Source organism: Capsicum annuum, chromosome 12 (genome assembly GCF_002878395.1).
Source record: "Capsicum annuum cultivar UCD-10X-F1 chromosome 12, UCD10Xv1.1, whole genome shotgun sequence".
Taxonomy (NCBI): Eukaryota; Viridiplantae; Streptophyta; class Magnoliopsida; order Solanales; family Solanaceae; genus Capsicum; species Capsicum annuum.
The window spans coordinates 12,851,704-12,872,330 of record NC_061122.1 but is presented as its reverse complement, the minus strand read 5'-3'; the positions used below and the strand labels follow the sequence as shown (position 1 = coordinate 12,872,330).

Below are 20,627 nucleotides of genomic sequence, written 5' to 3'. Positions count from 1 at the left end.
CACGAATCTAGAAAATTTATTGTATCTAAGTTTAAAGGTCATGTCTAAAGTGTCATAGGGGCATTGGATATAGGGGTGTGCAAAAATTAAATCGACCAATAAATCGAATTGATTAAAATGTTATTGGTTTATTGTTATTTGGTTAACGGGCTTTCTAATGGTTTTATAAAATAAAATTATTGGGTTATTGGTTCTGTTTCGGAGCCGGGGGTTTACCGGAAACAACCTCTCTACTTCTTCAGAGGTAGCGGTATGGATTGCGTACATTTTACCCTCCCCAGACCCCACTTGTTGGGAATACACTGGGTTTTTTTTTGTTGTTGTTGTATTAGTTCGGTTTCGATATTTCTTATTGGGTTATTGGTTTACCCAATAACCCAATAAGAATATACTAGATTACTATTTTACACCTACTTATACACACACATGACTTATTATATATTTCTCTTAATTTCTACAAATTAACAACCTATTATTTCAATTATACAAACTCTTAATTTCTCGTAACAACATTTAGTTCAAGTTTAAAGATTCTTGTAAACTAAAACACATCATGTTGGTTGCAGCCTAATAAATGAACATCAGTACTTGATAAATGATCAACAAAAAAGGTTTTACCATATTTATATATTCTCACCTTGATACTTCAACAAGTTCTTATTTGTGCAACATTTGGAGCAAGTTGTGATCCAACTTGGCAAAACGAAGTAACACGTCACTCTTTGTCTCCTACTTCTCATAGATGGATGCAATGAAGAATCGAATCTCAATTCGACGAATACCTTTGTGCAAAGATTGCTCAAGGGCATGCGTCGTTTTCTCCTTAAGAGGAGAAGTTCAAATGTGGAGTTGCAGACTGTTGGAATTTCAAAGCACAAAAAAGACTACACTGAAGAAGAAGAAGAAGAAATGGATATGCTGAGCAAAGAAAAGAAATTGAGGAACATGATACAAATTAAAAAGTCACGTGTAGAAGACCCCACGTAAAGAAAAGCTGGACAATTCTTTTTTGTAAATATATTTTTCTTCTTTTCTTTTGTTTTGTTTTGTATTTAATTAGATATACATGAGTTGTTCTCAACCAATAGGTACATGTATAGTTTGATTACAACTGGACTCTTTTTCAGCTGTATAAATAAACCAGACGTACAATTTCCTTTAATTCTCTTTATTTTCTTCATGGTTTTAGAGCAAGTTGTTTAATTTCTCCTCATTTCTTGTTCTTCTTTTAATTTTTTATTTTCGCTTCTGTTTTTCCAATGGAAATTGATGAATCATCTATAAGTAAGAGTACTGAATCCACAATGATGGATTCCAGTAGTCTTTACTACCTACATTCTTCAGATTATCCAGGTATGAACTTGGTTAATTCTACTTTTGATGGCAAAGGGTATGAAGGCTGGCGTAGGTCTGTCCTCATTGCCCTATCGCCAAAAATAAGCTAAGTTTCATTGATGGATCTTGTGTCACACCTTTTGTTGATGCTCCGGAGTTTAAAATTTGGAGTAGGTGCAACGACATGGTCCTATCTTGGCTTCTTAACTCTCTCTCGAAAGAGATTTCTGACAGTGTGATCTATTCCAAGACTGTGAAAGACCTTTGGACAAATTTGGAAGACAGATATGGTCAGTCAAATGGGTCAAAATTATACCACCTACAAAAAGAATTTAAGTGACTTGGTTCAAGGTTCTAGTGATATAGCAGGTTATTTCACAAAGATCAAAAGACTTTGGGATGAACTAGACACTTTAATTACTAATGTATGTTGTGATTGTGTCTGTACTTGTGAAGGAAAAGTTAAAATTATTAAGTCTATGCAAGATGAAAGATTGATCCATTTTTTAATGGGTTTAAATGACTCTTTTTCTCATATTGGAGGAACTATATTGATGATCGCTCCTCTTCCTAATGTTATCATGGCTTACTCACTTTTAATCCAAGATGAAAAACAAAGAGAAGGTTATGTTAATAATCAATATCCTGGAGAGTCTTCCTCTTTTTTGGTTGTTAATAGGGCTGCAGGGAATAAAAAAAATGGAAATCATGATTATACAGGAAAAGGAAAAGTTGATTTAAAGAAGAATAGCCTTGTTTGTTCTTATTGTAAGAAGTTGGGACATACTATAGACAAGTGCTACAGGATTGTGGGCTTTCCGTAAGATTTAAAGTTCATCAGGTACAAGAAGATTCAAGGAGGAACTCATTGCAATGCAGTCATAACAGAGCCCCTCCTTCACAAGGTTTTTATGCACATGAAACAAATGAAAATCAACAGCTCTCACCAGAGCAGTTCACTCTACTCAACAAGTGAAAATTGGTCAATCAGAGGCTAAACCCTCAGAAGTTACTGCCAACTGCGTGTTCTGGTATAACTAATCTTGCTCATCAATTTCTTTCCTGTTTTAATCATATCAAATTCAACTCCTAGATCATAGATTCAGGGGCATCAGAACATATGCTTTTTGATGTTTCTCTTTTTTCTTATCGCACTCCTTTTGTCACACCTTTAACAGTAAATCTACCTAACTCACAAAAGGTGAAGGTTACTCATAAAGGAAATGTTCAAATCTTGCCAAATTTGATTTTACATAATGTTCTTTTTGTTCCAGAATTCAATTATTATCTTCTTTCTATTGAGAAATTATGCCTTCAATATAAATACATACTAACTTTCTCTTCCACTGGTTGTTTCTTATAGGCCCTTCAATGAAGAGGCCACTGGTTCTTGGTGAAAGTCGTAATGATCTCTATCTGCTCAAATCCAACTCCACAACTCCTAAGTCTAGCATTCAAGACATCTTCAGTATTCCAGTTTTACAAAGTTCAACAATCTTTCCTAATTCAACATTTTCTTCTTTTTCTAGTAATGTTTTAGGATCTACGGTTGATGTAAATTTGTGGCATAAGAGATTAGGCCACTTATCTTATTCATAAATGAAAAGAATAAAGTCAGTTATTTGGAATTTTCAATCTCATGCTAATTTACCTTGTGATATTTGTCCAATGGCCAAACAAACTAAATTACCTATCCCTTCAAGCATTATTTCTACCATATCAATCTTTGAATTAATTCACATAGTTTTATATGGGTTCCATATAAAACTAGCACATAAGATGGTTTCAAATATTTTCTTACTATAGTTGATGATTTTAGTAGAGGAACTTGGACATTTCTTTTGACTACTAAGAGTAATGCTTTTCCCCTTCTCAAACACTTTCTTAGTATGGAAGAAAGACAATTCAATACTAAAGTTAAAATAATCAGATCTGATAATGCTTTAGAATTAGGTTCTAGTTTCATCATTTCAGACTTCTTCAAAACTCAAGGTATTTTACATCAAATTTCTTGTGTCGGAACTCCCCAACAAAATGGAATAGTAGAAAGAAAGCATAGACACCTATTGGAAATATGTTGGTCTCTTATGCATCAATCACAAGTCCCTACTTCTTTCTGGGGAGATTGTCTTCTTAGTTCTACTATTTTAATAAACAGATTTATCAAGAGTATTAAAATTCACCACTCCTTACGAAGTGCTTCACAAAACTAAACCATCCTATAATTTTTGAGAACTTTTGGATGTTTATATTATATTTCAACTCTTTTCGCTCATAGGGGAAAATTGGAACCTAGAGCTGTCAAAGGTATATTTTTGGGATACCTACTAGGAAAAAGGGATATAAAGTCATGAGTCTTCTTACAAGAAAAATTATTTATTCAAGGGATGTAGTTTTTCATGAGAATATATTTCCCCATTCTTCTCCATCTCCTTCTATTCTTATTTTCCCACAAAATTTTGATTATTTTCACTATGCTAGCGATCCTATTACGGAGCCAATTTCTCCTACAAAACCTCCTGCAAAGGGCCTTGAACCACCGAATTCACCTCTTGTTCATACTTCATCTTCTAGTCCAACTATTTTGTCACCTGGGAATGTAAATCCTAGTTTTCTTTCTCCTACAACTCCACCTCTTCCTAGTTCACAAATCGATACTATTTCTACTACTTTACTCCATCATTCAACTCCTAAAGTCACCAGATCAGGAAGGACTCAACATAAGCCTTCTTACATAAAAGATTTTATCTGTAATGCAGTACATTTTACTGCACTTACTGATACTTGTTTTGCAGCTTCTATTCAAACTCCTATTTTTTCCTTCTCTACCCTCTCCATTACTAATCAACAAATGTTAAACTCAATTTCTATTATTAAGGAACCTTCTAGTTATGTAGAAGCTTCCACGCATCACGGTTGGCAGGAAACTATGAAAAGTGAGTTTGAAGCACTGATTTCTAATCACATTTGGGAGACTATGGAATTACAAGTGGGACATAGAGCTCTTCCTTGCAAATGGGTTTACAAATTCAAGCATAAGTCTGATGGATTCGCTGAGAGACTTAAGGCTAGACTTGTTATAAGAGGAGATATTCAAAGAGAAGGAATCGATTACACTGAGACTTATTCCCTTGTTGTTAAGATGACTACCATAAGATTTTTGTTTTCAGTAGCCGTTAAGATGAATTGGGGGATTTATCAATTAGATGTAAACAATGAGTTTCTACATGGAGAACTACAAGAGGAAGTTTTGAAATTTCTCCCCGGAATGCAACCTACTAATCCTAATCTCATTTGCAAGCTTAGAAAATCTCTTTATGGTTTAAAACAAGCCTCGAGGTAGTGGTATGGTAGGATCATAGCTGTACTCAACTTCAAAGGTTATATTTATTCTTTGAATGACTATTCTTTATTTTTCAAACATACAGGGAATTCTATTTCACTTGTTGCTGTTTATGTCGATGATATTTTACTAACCGACAATGATCCTATTGAACTCAATTCTCTTAAGTCATTTCTCAATGATGAATTTAAAATCAAGGACCTCGGAGAGGTGCATTATTTTTTGGGAATGGAGGTTATTAGGGAAAATCATAGACTTATTCTTAGTCAAAGGAAATTTACCTTGGAATTGCTGGATGAATTTGATTCTCAGAAATCAGCTCCTGTTTCTTCTCCTTTGGATCCTTCACAAAAACTAAAGATGGACTAAGGTGAGTTATTAGCCGACCCAATAACTTATCGACGGCTATTAGGTAAATTAAATTTTCTCACTCATACCAGGCTAGATTTATCTTTTGCTATGCAACATTTGACCCAGTATATGCAGCAGCCAAGGCTTCCTCATTTTTTGGCAGTACTCAGAGTTATTCGGTACCTCAAATTAGCTTCTGGCCAAGGTTTATTTTTCTCAATTTCACATTTGATTGAGCTCATGGCTTTCTGCATTTCCGATTGGGGATCCTGTCCCGATTCCAGACGCTCTGTTTCTGGCTATTTCATTACTCTTAGGGGATCATCTATTTCATGGAAATATAAGAAGAAATCTTCTATTTCTCTATTTTCTGCTGAGGTAGAATATCGATCTATGAGGCGTGTTGTTGGTGAACTGACCTGGTTTGTAAAATTGCTTCATGATCTTTCTATCACTCCATCTCTCCCAATTACTCTTCACTCGGACAGTCAATTTGTCATCCACATCGCAAAAAATCTTGTCTTCCATGAACGGACCAAACATGTGGAGATCGATTGTCACTTCTTTCGACAACAATACCTTGCTAGACTGATTTCTTTATCATATGTTCCTTCATCTGCTCAACTTGCAGATCTCTTCACCAAACCGTTGTCAGGGCCTTCATACTTTTCCATCCTTTGCAAGTTGGGTGTCTCTGGTTTCCCCTCCAACTTGTGGGGGCTGGTGGTGTTGGAATTTCAAAGCTCAAAGAAGAATACAATGAAGAAGAGGAAGAAACGAATATGCTGGGCAAAGAAAAGAAATTGAGGAACATGATCCAAATTAAAAAGTCACGTGCAGAAGACCCCAAGTAAAGAAAAGCTGGACAATTTTTTTTTGTAAATATATTTTTCTTTTGTTTTGTATTTAATTAGATATACATGAGTTGTTCTCAACCAATAGGAAAATAGATAGATGTATAGTTTGATTACAATTGGACTCTTTTTCAGCTGTATAAATACATGTACAGAATACAAAAGTAAAGAAAACAGACATACAATTTCCTTCAATTCTCTTTATTTTGTTCACGGACTGAAGATGAATAGTGGAGAAAACAAGTGCATCTTCTAAGATGTCATCACCATGAGTCCTTACATGTGAAGCTTCACACAAGCTCAATAATCCTAAGACATCACTAGCAAGAGACTCCTTGTGTTTGCCATTTCCATCTAGGAATTCGCTGAAATTTTCTGATTTGCAAGGAACAATGCACAATATTAAACTTTCTATCAAATGGATTATATATATCTATATATATTATTACGAATATATTGAATTTATAGTACTTCAAGAGGTACTTACTTGAGAAAATTGAAGGAAAGGTGTCTTTTAAGTCTTGAATAAAGGATCGGTAACATTGAGGTACTTACTTGAGAAAATTGAAGGAAAGGTGTCTTTTATTGGTAACATTGACCAACTTAAAGGGTCAAACACCATTAGGAAACTTTGAATAAAGGATTGGTAACATTGACCAACTTAAAGGGTCAAACACCATTAGGAAACTTGATTAAGTTAATTGTGGACTTGATTGATATTTTCAAAACTTTCTAATCTTTTTAAAAATACAAATCAACCCAACCTACACCTCTATTCAATTCAAATCAACCTCTCTCTCAACAACTTATCTCAATTCTCTCCCAACCAACAGTTTTGCAAAATTTCTCCCTTCAACCTCTGGCGGTAAATAGTCGGGCGAGTTCCTTTTTGACTTTCAACCATCAATCGACGTGAAGACTTGTCCGGCGACAATAACTTCGAGTGCTTCATCGTCCCATTTTCTTTTTTCATAGAAAAAAAATTATGAAGAAACAGAGAAACTTGAGTCAACTACTCTTATAGTATTGAAATGTGAACTGAATAAAATCCTAATTTCTGGCATTTCTTCTTCTTGTTGCCGTACTGTTGATTCAAATTTATTGGTGATTTTTGGTCACAGTTGATGTTCTTAGTGTGTGTGTGTCCTATTTCTTCTACTTGCTGGGTTGATTTGTTGTTTGTATTGGTAAAAATGGTATTGCAACAGATGAAACATCTGATGTATCAGATGAAACATTTGATGTGACAGATGAATACATCTAATGCAACAGATGGAAATATCTGATGCAACAGATAAAAATTTGATGCAACTATGAAAATCTGATGTAACAGATGAATAATCTAATTCATCTGTTGTGACAGACGACTCTTCTATTTGGAAAAAATCTAAACAATATTGATCCAATAGATAAATGATTAGTGATATGTTTTTATTTTTTCCAATGGTTTACTCTTCATTTTGCAACATATTAGTGACTGTTTTTATTCTTTCCAACGGTTTACTCATCCGTTGCAGTAGGTCGGTTATATGTTGCAACAGATAACATACCTGGTGCAAAATATTAGTGATCTATTTTTATGGTTTTCAACGAATTACTCATCCGTTGTAACAAGTTGGTTATATGTTGCAACAGATAAACTACATGGTGCAATAGATTAGTGATGTATTTTTATTCTTTCCAATGGTTTACTCATCTGTTGCAACAAGTCGGTTATATGTTGCAACAGATAATATACTTGGTGCAACAGATTTGTGATATGTTTTTATGGTTTCCAACGGATTACTCATCCATTGCAACAGGTCAGTTATATGTTGCATCAGATAAAATACCAGGTGCAACAGATTAGTGATCTATTTTTATGATTTGCATGGACTACTTCTCCATTGAAATGGGTCGATTATATGTTATATCAGATAACATATGGGTCGGTTATATGTTGCAACAGATAACATACCTAGTGCAACAGATTAGTGGTCTGTTGGAACTGTTATATTATTGTTATACATTAATCAATTATAATCTATGTTATGTTCCTGTTAATTTAAGATAATATGACTCCCAAAAGAAAAAAAATCGAATCAAGTCCAAGTAAAGAAACAAGTACAACAACTCGGCTACATCCAGCACTCTATGAGCTTGCTTTACAAGAATTATTTCAATCTGGAGCATAAGATAATGAACATGGGGAGAAGGAATCTTTCAAAAGAGATGATCCAAATGCTAATAGTCCTTCCACCGAAGAGTTGGTCAAAATCTTCAGCATTGATCATTATCCTCTGAGAATGCAGTGCGATGGTGCTACAGATTTAATGGGTGATCTCGTGGTTAAGTCAATCATGGGAAAATCTTTCGACGCCTTCAGAAAAATACTTCGAGAATAAAAATTGAATTCTTATTTCAGGGAAAGCTGCTTTGGGCAATATCTTGGTTTGTTGGAGTGGAGAACAACAACGCTCATTTCCAGATGAAAATGGTATATGATCTTCTCAAGTGAAAGTTTATATATAAAAACAAAGATAAGATGGATGAGGTGTGGATAAATTACTGTGGCATACCTATTCATTTTGGTTGGAAGAAGTTTGCCATAGTTACCGGACTAAAATGTTATCCACCTTCTCCTTCTCAAGTTATACCTACTCTGACCCCAAAAAAAGCACCCCACACACCCTAAAAAAGCAAAGGTAAGTCGAGTGATCGTGATGACCTGCTGTCCATTATTGGTCCAAGCTTCCAAAACAAAAATCTAATAAAAGCATTGAAAGGTAAAGGACTTTCAAAGAAGCACAAGCAATCATTGTGCTTAGTTTGGTTTGTACATAATGTTCTTTGGGCGAGAGACGTTAACAACAACATAAGCCTCAGTTTAATAAATCTCTTCGAGGATCTTGAGGCATTTAACAACTATCCTTAGGGTTATGAAAGCTTCAAAATTACTGTCGAATATTTGTTGACTCTATTAGCGCCAAAAAACAGTCAACTTAAATGGTTTTTCATGGACCTTCATGGTAAATATTTCTTTTATCATGATATGATTCATCATTTCTTTATTTAATAATGTTTTTGATATATTGGAGTTATGTTATAGGCTTGGACTTTTGAAGCCATTTCTTATTTGAGACAACAAGTGAACTACCAAGAAGAAGTTTCCTGTCCAATAATTCTGAGATGGTTGTCAGGCAAAACTGATCAAAATACAAAATTTCTTGATCTTTTCAATTTCCAAGGAAGAAGTAAGTCCAATTATAATCAAGTTTTTATTTTAATTAATGATTAAATGATTTCATCACCATTCTTAATATATGTACCGATTTATTTTAGATTGTCCATCCGTGGCTTGTTCCGAACCATTTTTTCTTACTTTACGGTCTGTGTAAACTTTATCGGACCGTAAGGTTGTTGATGGAATAAAAATAGAATTGTTTGGAGCAATAGCCATCATAAGAAAAATAATTTTGGAGTGCGGGGCTAATAATGCCCCTCTTACAATTTTTGAAACAACAAGCCATTATGATTATGATCATAATGGTTGTACAGATTTTTCTTCAGATTTTGCCACATCTAGCGAATGTTCTGCATACAAATGTCAAGACTGCAAGGCAAAACACAATGGAGTGATTAATGCTATTAATGCACTAACGGCTTCTATAAAGGAAATGATATCTAAGAGGGGTGTCATTCAATCAAAGAGGATTTCATATCCAGACACTCCACTAGAGATCAAGGCAGCTAAGAGGAGAAGGAAAGACACTTCCAAGGCATCATCAAGCATAAAAAAAGCAAGATTTTAATGCCTCTATCTTTGTCTTGCACCGATGTTCAGTGTGCAAGGGCCACAGGAGAGCAGCATGAGCTGAAAAAAGGTGAATGTACATCATCTGTTCTAAAAAACAAATAGGAACATATTTGTTTTAATAGATGATACATCTACTGGAAATTATCAAACAGATATATACATCTGTTGCTACTGTTGTCTAACCTGTTGCATCAGATTCGTTATCTGTTTTAACAGATGAGTCTTATGTAGCAATAGATGGGTTATCTATTTGAGATTATCATACTGCTCTAATTTACCTGTTTGAATTTGTCCCAATAGATAATCCATCTGATGCAATATAAGACTCATCTGTTGCAATAGATGGACAATCTGTTGTATATCTCTACTTATTATTGATAATGCTGGCTTTCTAGATGGATATCATAGTAGAAGCTACTACCGAAAAGCATAATATCACAGTTGATAATCCATCAACTACTTTCAAAGAAGAAGAAAAGTAGAGCTTGTCAGTTTGGGAGAACGAAAAAATTACCAATTTGAAGGGTTCAATATCTCGGATGAGGCTTCAAAAAAACTAACAAAGTTGATCAACGACTATTCAGAATGAATTGCCGATGGGCTGTTAAAGCATCATGCTGGCAGGTACATAAATCAATTTTATAGATATTGGTTTATACAATTCTTGTTGTAAGAACCTGACATTAACACATATAAATCATCATGTAGAAAACAAAATGACAAGCGCTACAAAGTGAACGAATCGAGTCTTAGTTTTGATATGTTCTACTTTATTGTTGCACATCCTGAAACAAAGAATTGGTTCTATTTGATGTAACAACCCCAAACTTGCCGGAATAATGAGGTTTAAATGCCATATATATTACTATTAATTGATACTTTATTTAATTCTATCTGCGTATTGATTTTTTCGTCACATAGTCCAAAATGTTTGATAATATGTGCAGTACATCGATGTCATTTTTTACTACCTCCGAAAGAAGGCTAAGTTGCAAACACAAGAACAATACAGATATACGATAGGCAATTGTTCGTACAAAGTTTACATCAATAATGCCTACGATAGGTATTGTCAACAATAGCCGGAAGTTTTCCAAAACAAGAAATGCTTAATCAATGTAATAACCTATCCTCCTTGTTTTAACTTATTGATTTATTTGTAGAGTAGATCATTTGTACCCATAATGATTTTTTTTACATTTCATTTATTTGTTGAGTTATTTCATGTAATTTCTGAAGGTTTCAATTTATTTTATTCTGTCTATGAATATAATTAATCCTTAGTTTTGAACATGTTAATTGAAATGGAGTACTAGATTCAAATATCACAATAGATAATATATCTATTGCAATAGATGACATATCTTATCAGACAGATTTAGACATATGTTGCAATATGAGATGCAATACGTAGGTCATCTGCTAGAAATTATATAATAGGTCTTCCTACTTTTTTATTTGCTCCAACAGATTATCGATCATTTGCAACAGATAGATTATATGTTGCAATAGATCGTATATTTGTTGCGACAGACAGACTGGGAACATCTGCATAACGCAATACATAACCAACCTATTCCAACAGATAATCAATCTGTCATAACAGGTACTATATCTATTATGACAGATATAAAATCTGTTGCATTATAAAATTCAACTTGGCCAGACATAAAAATTATTGCCACTACATGTAAAGTGATTGGCTTAAAATAAAAATTTGTTATCGTGTTCGTCTTTGTCTTTGTACATGTTATTTATTATAAACCAGCTCCAACCATTTTGTTAGTACCCATATGCCCAGACCCATTGTATCTTTCCTACAACGGTGTCGCACACACCGGTCATTTGTGTGCCGATCAACAAACACTCGATGTATGCAAGCGAGTACGACCCGCACGCTGCACCGGTTGTATTTCTTGGGAGATGGATGTTCTTATTTCGATCTTCAAAATCTCATGATTCCTTTACCAAGGCATCGACTGGCAAATGATCTATCAGATTACTCTGCGTCAATAATTTGGATAAAAACTTTAAGAGTGGCTGTATGTGGGTTAAAAACGTCTTCTCACTGAAGATAGGTAAGTTGCAGTCATAAACCTTAATATTTTCCTCGTATAGTAGCATCTCAACAGTGAGAAAATGTGTGACATCCACATTCATGAATGCAAGGATTCTCTTTGCCTTGGTCCAACTCTTGCCGTGTGTATATGGTCTCTTCCCTCTAACATATTTAATTAGTTCTTCATCCCATTGGAACGTAGAAACTAACTGATCAAATCCTGGGCTACTAGAATCAGCTATCTTATAGAGTTTAGCATACCTATCCTTGAAATTATTGTAGAAGTTGAGGTCCATTATCCTATCGGCAGCATCATAAGCATTCGGGTACGCTAATTGCCTGCCCTCATAAGGTAGAGAATTTCATAAATATACTGTGGTATAAGAAGATAATTATTAAATAGGTTAGTAATTGTAAAGAATAAAAATACAGTGAAAAGAATCTGATGTAGAGGGTTCTCTGAATCAGTTCACAGATTATCCAGCCAACGCAACTTATGTAACATATGTGTATTATATTGCAACAAAATACCAAGTTGTTGCAACAGATTAAATATCTGTTGCATAGATTCTTCTTCATTTAGTAGATTGGAAGGCCAGATTGGCAAAAGTAAACTTACCATGTCCTCGTACCATACATGCATATTTGTCATATTTGAGAAGTCTTCGGCGGCAAATAAATGCATGGTGTATTCTTTTTGAACCTTTATCTTGATGAATTCTTCGAATTCTTTCAACTTCTCCTTGCCAAGCATTGCGAATATGTCCATCTTCTTCGGAGGCCCCTGAACTTTAACAACTCTTGGAGCGTGAGGAGTTGCAATTTTCACTAATTTTAGAACAAAGAGAATTTGTCTAATTTTTCTTCTCTTCCTCCTAACCTCCACTGTATGAGTGCATGGCTCTCTCACCTCATTGGATAGTATGACACACCTCCTAGATTTCAACTCCTCGGCAACTTCAGCAATAACCTCTAGATTTTTAAGGAGTTTATTCTCTTTGTCCTTACACACTTTGCATTTGTAGTGAGGACATGAGGGTGAGGAGGGGTGAGAGGGACCACTGTAAGGGTGGGAGGGACTGGTATAGGGGTAAGAGAGAAGACCTGTGCAAGGGGTATTTTCAAACATATTTAGTTTTTGCTGAGCACTAACATGCTCATAATCACGACTGACAGCAGCAGCAGTACCAGGATGGCTGCCACCATCACAAACAACTCCCCCAGAAACACCCCCAGAAGAAGCACCCAGATCTGTTGCAGTTTGAAGTTGGTCGTGAAGAGCTTCAACATTAGGCTGACCTTGCTTATTTGCTCTTCTTATAGATGTTTCTCTAGCCAATTCCTTCTTTATTAACTTCATCGTTGAGTCTTTTTTTGTATCAACAAGACCTAAAGTAAGAAAATAAGTCATCCCCATCTCATTAATGGTAGGCACGATCCAAGGATGCACAACCTATAAAAAAAGACCGGAGGAATTTAAATCATATAATAATAATTTACAGTCAGTTGGGTTACATGGGGCTCGGGTTACATAGATGTTAACACAACCAACTTATGCAATAGATGATCTAGCTACCGTAACAGCTAATCTGTATATTGAAACAGATTAATAATATTTTGCATCAGATTACCCATCTGTTGCATAATTTGTAGTAGATAGGTAATCTGTTGAGTAGGGTTTAGAGAACCAGAGAAACAGATGGTTAATCTATTGTGAAATATGGATCGTCTGTCACAACAGATTACCCATCGGTTGCACCAATTGCAGATGACGGGTAATTTGTTGCAACAAATGATCTATCTATCACAATAGATGGAACATCTATTTCAATATCTTCCTTTAAGGCAAATTATTTTAGTTGAAAGAAGACATACTGCATCATCTGGAGAGTTACAGAGATCAGCCTCGTTAATATATTTTTTGCTGCTCTCTACTGTAGCCAACCACCTAAGGATCCTTGAATGAGAAACCTTATCCAGTTAATCCTTCAAATACTTTCGGAGGGGAGGAATGGATTCATATGCCCAAGCCTAAAAATTGTAAATAGGAAGCAAGAAAAAAAAATCATAACTATATTCAATATAAATTAATGAATGAGTAAAAATAGTAATCAATTTTACCATGAAATCCCAAGAAAAGCCGTATAATATAGTCGTCTTTGGCTTTAGCTTTTTCAGTAAATATTTAATAGTCAAGTAGTAGCTGTCGTATCCCCAGGCATAATCATTGAATTTTCCAAAATTATCAGTAAGCACCAACAAATCATGTTCTATGACTTTCTTGACGTCTCTTGCCAATAAAATGGAATGGACAAACCAAACTAAGCACAATTTCTCTCTGTAGTGCTTTGGTATGTCTTTATTCTTAAGATCCGCCATCAAATCCTCCACTCTGTAGCTAGGTCCAACAATGCCCAAAAACCCTTTTTTTTTACCTTGCATTTGTTGGACCCTTTGTGGGGTGTTTTCTTGATGAGAGGTTCTTCTGGACGATCATATCTCAAGCCCGTCACTATGGAAAACTCTTTCAATCCAAAACAAACCGGCATACCACAGTAGTTGATCCAAACTTCATCCATATTTTTTCCACCCTCTTTCAGACCTCCATCATCCCCTGCATACTTGACCCTGCGCTTGAGGAGGCCATATACCATGATCATTGGGAAATGGAGAGGGCGGGCCCCATACAGCTCAAGAAAGTATGCAAAGCAGCTCTTCTTAAAAAGTCCATCTATGTTTTCCTTCTTCATAATACTCTTAAGTTCTTCAAAAGATTTTTCCAACTGACGTTTAAGTACAACATTATGAAATACTGTGTTAGGGTTACTCATCGGCATCTCAACTCAAAACCTGATGATACTAATATTTTTAACAAAATTATGTTAGGATTTCAATGTTATTTCACACTCTATTGGTGAGAAGAAGTTATCACTTTCCTCAGCTTCATTTTGCCCTGACTGAGATTGTTCTGATAGTTCCTCCGAATCTATCTGTAGTCTAGCCTTTTTTGTTGGGTGGTCAGAAGTTGATATACTTTTAGTTTCTTTTCTTTTAGGAGACATCTTTTAACTACAAACAATATAAAAACAAAAAATACATTGCATTAGATGTCTGTATAATTTTTTTAAAAAAGGTGAGACAAATTTCAATAAATTATTCTACGCCACATAACAAAGAAAAATACTCCAACGGACAGCCCATCAGTTGGAATAGATGGGGAACCCGAATCTGTTTGAAGACCTATTTAACATCTTCCAACAGATCTTTCACCTGTTGCAACAGATGGACAAATTTCAATAAATTATTCTACGCCACATTACACAAAAAATGCTCCAATAGATAACTCATTAGTTGGAACAGATGGGGAATCTGTTTGAAGACCTATTTAATATCTCCCAATAGATCTTTCACCCGTTGCAACAGATAGACGACCACCACCACAAATAATGCCATCACTAATGCCACCAAGACCACCACCAATGCCACCAATACCACCACCAAAACCACCGACACCACCACCAAAAAACACAAATACCAACACCACCAACAACACCACAAACACCATCTAATAATACCACGATAGTCAACAAAACACTGATAGAAAAACTAGGATTTTCTTAGGTGCTTCCTACTTTTTTAGCATCAAAACTCAAAATTGTTAACCCATTCTCAAAGATAATACAACTAAAAGTCATCTTTTTCATTATTAACTAAAAATCCCTATTTTTTAGAATAAATAACAAATGTAGAACTCTTCTCAAACTCTGTTACCTACAAAGACTGAGAAATGATAGATACAAGCAGGAATGAAGTAAAAAAACTAACTATATGTGGTCGTAAATGGGAAGAAAATTGACCTATTTTGAAGGGTTGAGCAATATGTTGAGTAGTTGTTGTTTGTATTATTGAGAAAGAGAGAAGACCCCAAGAGAGAGAAGAGCAAGAACTTCAGATTTGAAATGAAAAGTTTTTCAACCAAATGGGTGATTTGTATGGGTTGATTTGTAATTTTGGAAAAGAATGACAAGTTTTGAAATTGCTAATTTGGTTCGAATTGATCTTAATTAATTTTAAAATTTTTAAAAGATATAGTTTTTAAAATATTGAGTTGATGAGAACTCATTTCAACTCAGAGTGATCGATCGACGACTCGAGTTGGGATGAAAGCAATACCAACGCCATGCAATTGCAATGACTTAATTGGATTTGTAGTTGACTCTGTGAGCTCATTCATTCATCCCTAGTTCCACCTAAATCAATTATAATAAAATTTGTTGCAACAAATGACTGAGCTGTTGAAAATTTTCAAACAGATATTCATATCTGTTGCAACAGATAACATATCTGATTTAATTATCAAATAGACATTTGCAACTGTTGTAACAGATGACTGAGCTGTTGGAAATTTTCAAAAAAATATTTATATCTGTTGTAATAGATGACATATCTGATTTAATTGTCAAATAAACATTTACATCTATTGTGATAGATGACTGAGCTGTTGGAAATTTTCAAATAGATATTTATATCTGTTGTAATAGATGACATATCTGATTTAATTAATTATCAAATGGACATTTTTATCTGTTGTCACAGATGACTGAGCTGTTGGGATTTCTAAACAGATATTGATATATATTGTAATAGATGACTGAGTTGTTCGGATTTCTAAACAAATATTTATATATGTTGCAACAAATGACATATCTGTTTGTAAATCTTTTTTTATCTTTTAATTTTAAAGCAAGATTCTATCCAAGTAGATAATATCAAGTAGTACTTACTACTAAAGGCGGTAAAAAATGTTTCTTGGATATCTCAAAAATGAGTTCATTGAGCAGTCCTGTCTTGTCTTTTCAATTTCACTAGTCTTAGTCTTCCTCGTGCCCCTCAAATTATTAATGAAATTAATGAATATTGAAAACCCCCACATATACGTACACAATACATCTATAGAAATTATCTCATCTCTCTTCCTTCAGCTGCAATTTATTTTATTCAACTCTCATATTTTTCTTTCTCTCCTCTTTAGGGTTATCACAATATTTTTTCTCTCTTTTCTCTTCTATTCTCATAAATATCCTTTTGATCTAAACCAATCCATATCTTTCCTTGACTGAAATTGCTGTTTTGATCCCCTTTTTGACATTAAGGTATAGTTCATTATTGCTCTTTCATTCTCATTTTCTTCTTTGCAAGTTATTCGAATTTGTTTTTTATTTAATTACTATTTACCCATATCATATTTATTATAAAAATTTGAAGGAACTTTTAAGTATTGAATAAACAAACCAAGAATTTTTATTACAATATGCAAAAAAAGTCATCTGTTGGGAGAAGTTTAAAAGCTTTGTTGGCAGTATCATTTTTTTTGTATGTGTTTTGTTTGTTTCTTTATTGTTGATGCAGTTATTGATGTTGTTGGTGGGGTTGACGTTGTTGGAACTTGTGGTGTGGTGTTGTTGATGGTTCTGGAACAAAGGATGTTGATTCTTTGTTGTTGATGATGTTATTGGAATAAATGTTGTTGTTTCTTTGTTGTTAATGTTTTTTATTTGTAGTTTATGTGGTTGTTGATGTTGCAACAGATGGAGAAACTGTTAGAACAAATCAAACCACCAGAAAGGCTAGTTTGATATATTCCATAAGACTCCACATCTGTTGCAATGGACTCCACATCTGTTGCAACAGACTCCACATCTGTTGCAACAGACTCTACATATATTGCAATAGACTCTACATCTATTGCAATAGATGGATAATGTTATTTCTGTGCCATCAATTTTTTTCTCTTCTTTGTAGATATAAGGAACTGATAGTTGATAAACTTTTGTCGGACCATCACAAGAGGCTACAGTAAAGATGGGTTCGGAGGAATAAGTTGCATGAAGATGGAGCCACTTCATATTTGGGAGGTATGCATTACTGATAATGTTATTGTGAAAACAAACATAGAGTCCATTGATTTTTTGAATGCTGTTTTTACTGATTAGTCATAGATCGTTCAAACAAGATGTTTGCAATTTTACAGTTAAGTTTGGTAGGTCCAAACTGATAAGGTTGAGGGACTATGAATATGATTCTGATACCTTATTAAGATTTAATGTCGGTTGTTGCTCATGTTTATTTGTCAAGCATTGTGAAGGGATCTAGTTTTGGTCTCATTGTAAAGAGATTCAATAGCGATTGGACTAACTTTTAGGGTGCATTGGACCCTTAGAGGGCCTTCGAATATTAGTACAGAAAAACAATATTGTTATAACACTAGCCCAAATTTATAAGGTTGGGTTGCTCACTTGGGGTGATGATTATACTCCAGAAAGTGCAGTCGGAGAATGCCTTCAAGAAAAAATGGGTGGTTGATGGAAGACTATGTTATCTAAGAGCTAATTGAAGAAGAGACATAGGGTAGAAAGTAACTTCTAGAAAATCTGTCTGATGGAATTATCTTAACTGAATCAAGTGCAAATATGAAACTGTATCATGTAATGTAATTCATCTGTTGTCTCTCTGAAAGAAAAATAATGCAGATGGACACTTTTCTAGGGAGCTGCATGGTTGAGATTATCACCTAGATAGAAAATAGAAGAAAACCAACAAAGCAGCCTCACGGACATTGAGGGTTGAAATGATGTACAACAAGTCTAGAACTTACGCCAACAACAACTGTAGTTAAAATAAGGAATCTAAGCGAAGGCGGCAATTTTTGAATTTTAAATTTCATACCATGCCTTCTTGTTTGTGTTTCTGATCAAGTCCACTGCTGTTGACCTGATCGAAACCACAAACGAGATTGAAAGGCAAATTGAGTATTATTGCTTCCTTAGCAATATGGTTATAATTGATTGTGTTTTCTTACCTTAGCATGCTTTCAACATTCCTTAGAGAATATCAGATTCTTGTTGTAGTATGTGAATCCCGATAATTTTCAAGCTTGCCTCCAGCTTTCTGATTCTGTATTCAAGCTGGTCGTTATCATCTTCAAAGTTGGTACGGAGTTTCTCATCTCTTGTGAGCTCGATCAGGGACACCACCTTGAAAGTTGTGGCATTTTAGGTGCCCTTCAGAACACTTTCTTCAAAAGCCTTAAAGGATACATGGAGGGTCACTGTGTTTGTTTAGGTCAAAATGTATTGATGCACGTTGAAGATGTGGTCCTAAAAGTTGAACAACACACTTTTATCGAGCGTTGCTCAATGCATCTTGCTCAACTAATTTGATAAATTAATAATCATGGGGTTACATAGCGTGTGATCTAAACCGACTCTACCAAGCCTATCAAACATTACGTAACTCCAAGCTAATTACCCTATCAAAAAAATATGACCGAGTTAGTGCACAAATCAAACGAGCTCAATCTCTCAGCCTTTCTACTGATCACTCTTCTCCAATATAATGACAAGATATCTGCTATGCAAAAGTCTACATTGTCGCCAGACATGCTTACCAGGGAGAAATTCTTCAGAAGATATCTGTTATTAAAGTGTAAATTTAAGAACTTGTGGGTTATTTTCTAACTTTCCCAACTTTCTTAATCCATAATAAAGTAATTGTCACCTCCAACTAATAATTGAGAGTTGTGTCACGTACACCTCATTTTAAAACTCTTTTGTCACCTGTGGCCCAAAGCCCCTACTTACTTAGAGAGATTGTGTAACCATGTTGCCTAAGTAATCGAAATTGAAGAGCACGAGTGCATATATAGATCATCATTATTGTCATCGCTCTCAAAGTTTTAATTTTCTTTGTGAATCTGTTCCAAAATATCATCGATTTCTTTCTCAAAGTAATAGGCTATGCCAAGACGTTCAATAGCATCAATCATATTCAATGTCTCTGCCAATTTCCTTCTAGTTGCTACCAACAGACTTCTTGTTTGTTCCTTCAACGGTTCAATCTCTTCAGTGTACTTTTGTGCAACCTATAAATATTTTCAAAACCAAAAGAAATCAAACTACATTAACATTGTCTAGTAAAAGTAAAGAACTAAAGAAGGTCCTATGAAGAGAATGTATGACGAATATTAATTATTTACTTGATCGTCAATGGAGAAAGAAAGGAAACTGGAGAAAGAAAGGAAACTATCGCGCCATAGACTTGGAGAGAAATTGGTGACGGGGCGTATGATCTCTTCTTCAATATGGTTTTCAACATTATTTCCAACTACAACTGAGGCGATTGTTGCAGCAAACAATGAGAGTATTTTTGCTTTTTCTAAGTACTCCCTCCATTCCACAATAAGTTAATTGATGGATTTCGACACACATGTTAAAAAAAAGAAAGCAAAGACATAAAGTTATCATGTTTTTCCATTTTTACCCTCTTAAAAAAGTAAAGACACATGATACATCACTCCCAATGCACATTTAATTTAAATTTTTTTTTTCAATATTTACCTTGAATTGTGAACCATTCACTTACTTTAAAACACTAAAATTGCTCCAACTAGGGTGTTCACGGTTTGGTTAAAAACCAAACTGAACCGCAATCCAAACCTAACCGATTAAAAAAACTGATGTTTGTTTTGTTTTGGTTAGGTTTGGTTTAAAATTTTTATAACCGACACTATTTGGTTTGGTTATGATTTTACTTAAAAAAACAGTGAAAATAATCAAACCGAACCGATAATTTATATATATATATATATATATTATAATTATTTATGTATTATTTATAAATAAAGTATACACATGTTATACATTTAATCTTAATCTGAAATTTTACTAAGTCTTTAAAAAATATTTAAGCCCAACCAACTTTAAGCCCAATTATTTAAAGCTGTAAAAGTCCTACTCCTAACTCAAGCCCAATTGTCCAACTAACTATTACTTAGTTGCTAGTATATGTAATTTATAAGTGCTATTTGCCATTTGCTAACCCTACTTTAGT

The 20,627-nt window shown here is 34.4% G+C and overlaps 1 long non-coding RNA gene and 1 pseudogene across 1 annotated transcript; both read right to left on the bottom strand.

Annotated features, from left to right (window-relative positions):
• Positions 1 to 633: 633 nt before the first annotated feature.
• LOC107849453 lies at positions 634 to 20,151 on the bottom strand (annotated as a pseudogene).
• On the bottom strand, positions 1,506 to 5,950 carry LOC124889498. The gene is made up of 3 exons (XR_007048542.1): positions 5,449 to 5,950; positions 5,116 to 5,324; positions 1,506 to 5,032 (listed from the first exon to the last, which is right to left on the bottom strand). It is a non-coding gene; the product is annotated as an uncharacterized LOC124889498 (long non-coding RNA).
• Positions 20,152 to 20,627: the final 476 nt, after the last annotated feature.